The sequence below is a fragment of the Phyllostomus hastatus genome, unplaced genomic scaffold (assembly GCF_019186645.2).
Source record: "Phyllostomus hastatus isolate PE091 unplaced genomic scaffold, TTU_PhHast_1.1 phas_contig_551, whole genome shotgun sequence".
NCBI classification, from domain to species: domain Eukaryota; kingdom Metazoa; phylum Chordata; class Mammalia; order Chiroptera; family Phyllostomidae; genus Phyllostomus; species Phyllostomus hastatus.
The window spans coordinates 3,835,198-3,841,197 of NW_025333909.1; the positions used below are offsets into that span (position 1 = coordinate 3,835,198).

Below are 6,000 nucleotides of genomic sequence, written 5' to 3' on the forward strand. Positions count from 1 at the left end.
GTAGTACCACACATGGTCAAACAAATTGCCATACCTTAGAACCTTCAATATGGAGGGTGTGTCCTTGGTTCAATGGAAGACTGAGGGCGACATGGACCTCCTTCAAGCTTTTTTTTCAGGGACTTGCCAGCAAGGCCGTTGTAGCTCAAACTCACTTATCTAGGGAGAAAACTGTCCCAGGTAAGAGTTTCACGATTGGAGAAGCACACAGTAACCCTGAAAATATTCCCAGAAGAGAATGGTGCAGATCTTCAGCATGCAATGAATAAGCACTCAAAGGTGACTAATGACCAAAAGAGCTAGACTATAAAACCCGAGGGAAAACAGTGCTAGCTAGTGTTTGCCTATCATGTTCTACTTTACAGTATGTTTTTCATATCTGCCTTCTCATTTAATTATCAAAGTCTTGGGAGATAAGGTTGTCTTCCCCATTTTTTTATCTAGAGTATAGCCTTTGGAATCAGACTACCTAAACTAATCCTGGCTCGATTTTTCCTAGCTATATGACTTGATAAATTGCTTCACTTCTATAGTCATTGAGTTTTATCTTTGAAGTGAAATTAATACTTAGTTATATCTCAAGTAGTGTGAGGATTAAATGAATTAATATCTGTAAGTGCATAGGATACAAATCTGTGGTCAAGTGTATAAGTGATCAGAAAGTATTAGTGGGTATTATTAGTATAGGTAAGGAAATAGCTTTAGAAATAAAGCTTGCCAGGATCTCAGAACTTTAATATCTTATGTATAGCCATACCACATACATGTTCAAAAGTTCCTATATTACAGCAGCACATACAAAGCATACAGGTACATGCATATGACTGAGATTAGTCTTTTTGTGATATAATGAAAAGATCCAGAAATTTTGAGTCAAACTAACTTAAGTTTGAGCACTGTTTTCAGTTTTGTTTGAAAGGACTAGAATTGGAGACTTAGTAGTCATCTGATAAATATTAGCAGTTTTCTTTATTTCTAATCACTGGCTTTTTTTCTTTCCAAAGCTGCATTTGTTGTTGTTGTTGTCATTTTTTAATTTGATTTTTTCATAAACTATTAAAACAGGAAAAAAGAGCCCTGGCCAGGTTGCTCAGTTGGTTGGAGCATCATACCATTCACCAAAAGGTTGTCAGTTCAATTCCTGGTCAGGGAACATACCTAGGTTGTGTGTTTGATCCCCGGTTGGGAGGCAACTGATTGATATTTCTCTCTCATCTCTCTCTCTCTCCCCACCCCCCACCTTTCTAAGAAAAAAAAATCAATAGTAACATATCCTTGGGTGAGGATTACATTTTTAATTATATAGGTTTCAGGTGTACAATTCTCTAAAATCAATAAAAACATATCCTCAGGTAAGAATTAAAAAAAAAAACAGAAGAAAGAGAAAATCCATCAAATTTCTTTAAAATCATTTAGATATTTCATGATAAAATTGAAAGACTTTAAACCCTAGAAAAATAGATTCTAGTTCTGAACTCATCATTTATTAGTTGTATGACACTGAATAAGTTACCTTATTTCCTGAACCTTAGTTCCCTCATCTTGTAAATGAAGATAATCCCTGGTTTGGGTTCCTCATTAGTTTACTAAAATGATCAAATGAGATGAAGGATGCAAAAGCCCTGTGTAAACTTTTCACTCGAGTAGGGCTACTTTCTCTCAGCTGAACCCACAGGAGGAAATCTTAGAGAAAGGCCAGACTGAGGAAAAAAATAAAAGGGAAATATAAAATGACAAATGAAATAGGTAACATGAGCCAGAACCCTGGGATAAAGTAAAAACAGAGAGGGGAGAGACAGAGAGCGAGAGAGGGAGAGAGAGCATGAATTTCTGCTCTACTTGGACTTAGACATAATATAGTTAATATACACTGAGACCAGTCTTGGATGAAAGTCAGCCAACAACAAATCAGGCCTTCCATACCTTTACCCTACCTTCCTGTAATCCAAACATAACCTGGGCTTGGTTACCATGATCCATAACAATTTGCATCACTGTTTTCCCTCTAATTTGCAAGTTGTTCCTTTAATGTGATAATGCAATTCCCTCTCTCCCTCTCCCTCTCCCTCTCCCTCTCCCTCTCCCTCTCTCTCTCTCTCTCTCTCTTTCTCAGTTGTGTTAGACTGAGATGGACAGACTCCTACTAAACGAAGGTTCACTCAAATGAACACAGGAATGCTGAGCTATATTTTGGGTCCTGTCTCCAATCTCAACAAAATAAAAGCATCCATCCATTTTGGTCCTCTGCTTTCTTAATGCTTTTTGGCTCTTTCTTCACCCTGTGTCTCAAGATATATTCCAAAGGAGATTTTCTCACCTTCCTTGGCTACAGGATTTTTCTTTACTAGGAGGGAAACTAGAAAGTTAAAATCTACACAGGCTTCTGGATACTACAAGTAAAATTTATATTATTCTTTAATCAGTTTCACTGTACCCTACAATGTCAGAAGTGATGAAATTGAGACTTAGGAAGGGATTTACCTGAAATCCTGATGCTGGAACCTAAGAATGTTGACTCCCCATCTTAGTAATCATGTCCAGCATATCATCACCATACCATTCCTTGGAAAATATTATTTCACTACACATTTTCCACTTGTACTAATGAAGCTGCTTTATCTGCACACACTCCAGTTTTGGTACCATAGAAAGCATACTTATTTGAACTCAGAAGATCTGAATTCAAATCCTATCTTTTTTCCTGTAATAGCTATGTGGTGGCCTCTTAATAAGTCACTTTCAACTATTTGAGCCTCAGTTTTTTCATCCAAAAAAATGGGGATGATATGTATCTCACAGGATTGTTTTGAGACCCAAGCAAAAAGCTTGAATGCAATAGATATTCAGTAAAAAAATGAATGCATCATAGATTCATATATCCATAAAGACCTTTGGAAACTATCTTTTTCAACCTCTTAATGTGACATATAGAAAACTGAGACCAGAGTGAAGGGATTTACTCAAAGCCAAGCAGCCAGTTACTGGCAAAGCCAGAATTTGAATCCATGTTTGCTAAAATATTTCTGGTCTTTGGACACTGTGACAAATAATTTAGATGTTAAGCCGATAGCTTAGTTCACCCATCATTTGTTTATTGTATACCAATTTGGATCACAAAACATAAAACCAGGTAGTTGTTTTTAAGCGTTTGAACCTCTCATTTATGTAGTTCTCAGATCCATCACATCAACAAACCTCTCAACCTGTGAAATGGAAAATCAGCATACTATTTCAACAGAAAAAATAGCTATTCTTTACAACTCCAGGATTGTCCCTGAAGCAGTCAAGCCAGTGTGGTCCTGGCCATTTTGGAGACAAGAACAAAAGAAGCCTATTGTTCGCTTTAACTTCCCTGAGCACCCAGCCAAGATTCCTTTAACTTTTTAGCAACTTAGTTTCTCTCCATTGGCCCAGGACTCCCCTAAACCCAAATGAATAAAAGTTTTTTTACAAAGAAAGGAAGGTAAAGGTAGGGTTTGGAAAGAGAGAAAAGAGCTTACCTTTGCTAGAGAAAACCCTTCTATATTCATGTCAGCAGCCTAGTGATGCTGAACTGCAGACCCCAGCGTGAGTCTGCCAGCCCTGCTCAGTCAGTATCCTGGGTTACAGGGCCTTTCTCATAAATTAAGTCCAGGGCTCCAATCTGGCGAGTGTTACTGGGATAGGGTGAATGGAGGAGGGGGTAGTGCTGGGTGCTGTCCTTTCCAGAAACTAATCTACTGGAATGTATTGTTCCGGTCTGGTTTGGTACAAAACCCGGGACGGTTCTTTGACCATATCCGGGTGTTTTCCAAATCCTGGTTAGGATCTCAGGAGGAATTACAAGGGGGTGGGCTGCATTTCTGTCATTGCAGCTTGCTAGTTGGCCTTTGCTAAGAGGGGGAGGAGAATGCACTGTCAGTCTTGCCAGTCAAAGCTCACAGGGGGATTCCAATAGCCCCATTTATGAAATGGGGTCTTTCGTAAGTATTACTAGATTTAGGAAGAGCACCCTGCCATACCAATTTTTTCCCTTCTTGCTATGAAGCAGTTATCAGCCCTGCCTGTTATCCTGAGGCCATGGTTGCTTGGTGATAAGAGAAAATAAAACTGGTAATACAACAAACAACTTTCTATATGCCAGGCCCTATGTTAACCACTTTACATGCATCCTATCATTTAAGTGTCTTGATACCCTGTGAAATGAACACTAATTCTCCTTATTTTACAATGGAAGAAAACCAGGCTCTAAGAGAGAAGGTAACTTGCTCAACATCACACAATTAGCAGGTAAAATAGGTAATTTTACTGGGTCTACCCAGTAAATGGTTTACTACCATACTGTGTTGCTTAGAGAAGAAACAGAGAGCCCTTTTGAGATGAGGGAGGTGACTTCACCATTATTGAGTGCCCACTGTCCACCACTCACTGCTAGATAATTTTTTCAGTGTATGTTACCTCTGCTTCTGCCATTTCTAGCAGCTCCTAGTGTGAAATCTTAGGGCTGTATTATCAACAATTTCCATAAAGGGGACTGGATACAACTAGAAGATAATCTGGATTAATATGTCAGCATCTTAAAAATAAAGAAGATCCAGAAGAATTGGAAATATTACATTTTTTTAAAAGTAAACTGAAAAAAGGGGCCCTAAAATTTCTGAGTGAAACTGAAATCTGGATTTGTTTAAAATCAAAGGCCACCCTTATTTCTGCTGGAAAGAGAAGACAGTGAAAAAACGCACTGGCCTGAGACAAGTGACCTAGGTTCAAGTGCTGGCTTGCTCTGGCAGTAATCAGGTATATAGGCTTGACCCAGGCTCTTCTCTTCTCTGGGCCTCAGTCATTTTATTCCTATGAGAGCCCCAAGCTAGCTACAGACCTTCCTAGCTCTACAAATTTACATGTACAGCATTCCATGAAGAAGGCACATTCTTGATATTGAGTGGAAGAGAAAGAGGTTTCAAAGATGTGAAGTATACGGAAAGAATGAGTGGGGAAAAAAAAGATGGAGACCTGCATGCATCTTTGGAAAGGACTGCATCTACCTACCAGACCCAGGTATAGAAAAGAGACAAATATAATGGTGGTTCTACCACCTAGTATTCTTACTTTATGATGAGGAGACCTTGGCTTGGAGCAGATGCTGTTCTCTACGCAGGCTCAACACATTTTTCTTTCCTGAATTTAGTGTCTGGGGCAGGGTCCAGGGAGGAGGACTTTTAAAGACTGAGCTAGTGGGGCAAAGTCTCTGTCATAAACTCCTGGAGGTGGTTAAAGGTGCCTAGACACTTAGGAGCTACTGCGTAAACTGCAACCCACACCAAGCCAAGTAGAAGCATCAGTGGGGAGAATGAAGAAGCCACCAGCCTCAGCTCTCTCAGAAATGCTCAGTGATCAAGTGAAGTTGGATCAGGACACAACAGTTACTGGGGTTATCTGCCTCTTCCACCACTTGGCAAAGAAGGGGACCTTTAAGTTAGAAGGGGAAGGAAAGGACCAACCCCATTAAGCTGGGATCCAAGTCCAGGCTCTAAAGCATTTATGACAGGGAGGGGAAAGGATAAGGTCTCCGCTCTGACTCATGAAAGACAACAAGAAGTAGTTCATATAGAGACACTTGAGTCAACACAGTAAAAGCTACAGGAAGCCAGTTATGGCAGGTTTCAGAGTTTGTATTATTCATTAAGTAATTCACTGAGTGGGCATATAGTACCTTCCTCTTCTGCAAATCCTGGATATATTTCTGATGACTTTCATTACCTGAAAAGAGTTTAAGTTTACACCAATAGACCAGGGATTGGTGAACTATTTCAGTAAAGTGCCAGTTAGTAAATATTTTATTTGCAGCCCCTGCCATAACTACTAAAATACGTCAATGTAACATATTAGGCATATCTATGTACCAATAAGAGTAAATTTACAAAAATAAGCAGCAGGACAGATTTGACTCTAGATTGGAAATTATCACTATAGGCTGTTTTGCCATATAGACGTTTGCAATATGGCAATATTATTAGGAAC

The 6,000-nt window shown here is 39.2% G+C and overlaps 1 protein-coding gene across 4 annotated transcripts in view; it reads right to left on the reverse strand.

Annotated features, from left to right (window-relative positions):
* Window positions 1–5,191, reverse strand: part of HEPH (hephaestin) — a 58,295-nt gene extending 53,104 nt beyond the window's left edge. The window contains exons 1-2 of one of the 4 annotated variants that reach the window (XM_045847540.1): window positions 5,089–5,191; window positions 35–159 (exon numbers count right to left, since the gene is read on the reverse strand). The gene's annotated coding sequence lies outside the window, so the exon portion shown is untranslated. Of the gene's footprint in view, window positions 1–34; window positions 172–3,500; window positions 3,627–5,088 lie in introns of those variants that run through there. The other 3 variants (XM_045847539.1, XM_045847541.1, XM_045847542.1) reach the window with 3 other exon arrangements.
* Between the last annotated feature and the right edge of the window lie 809 nt (window positions 5,192–6,000).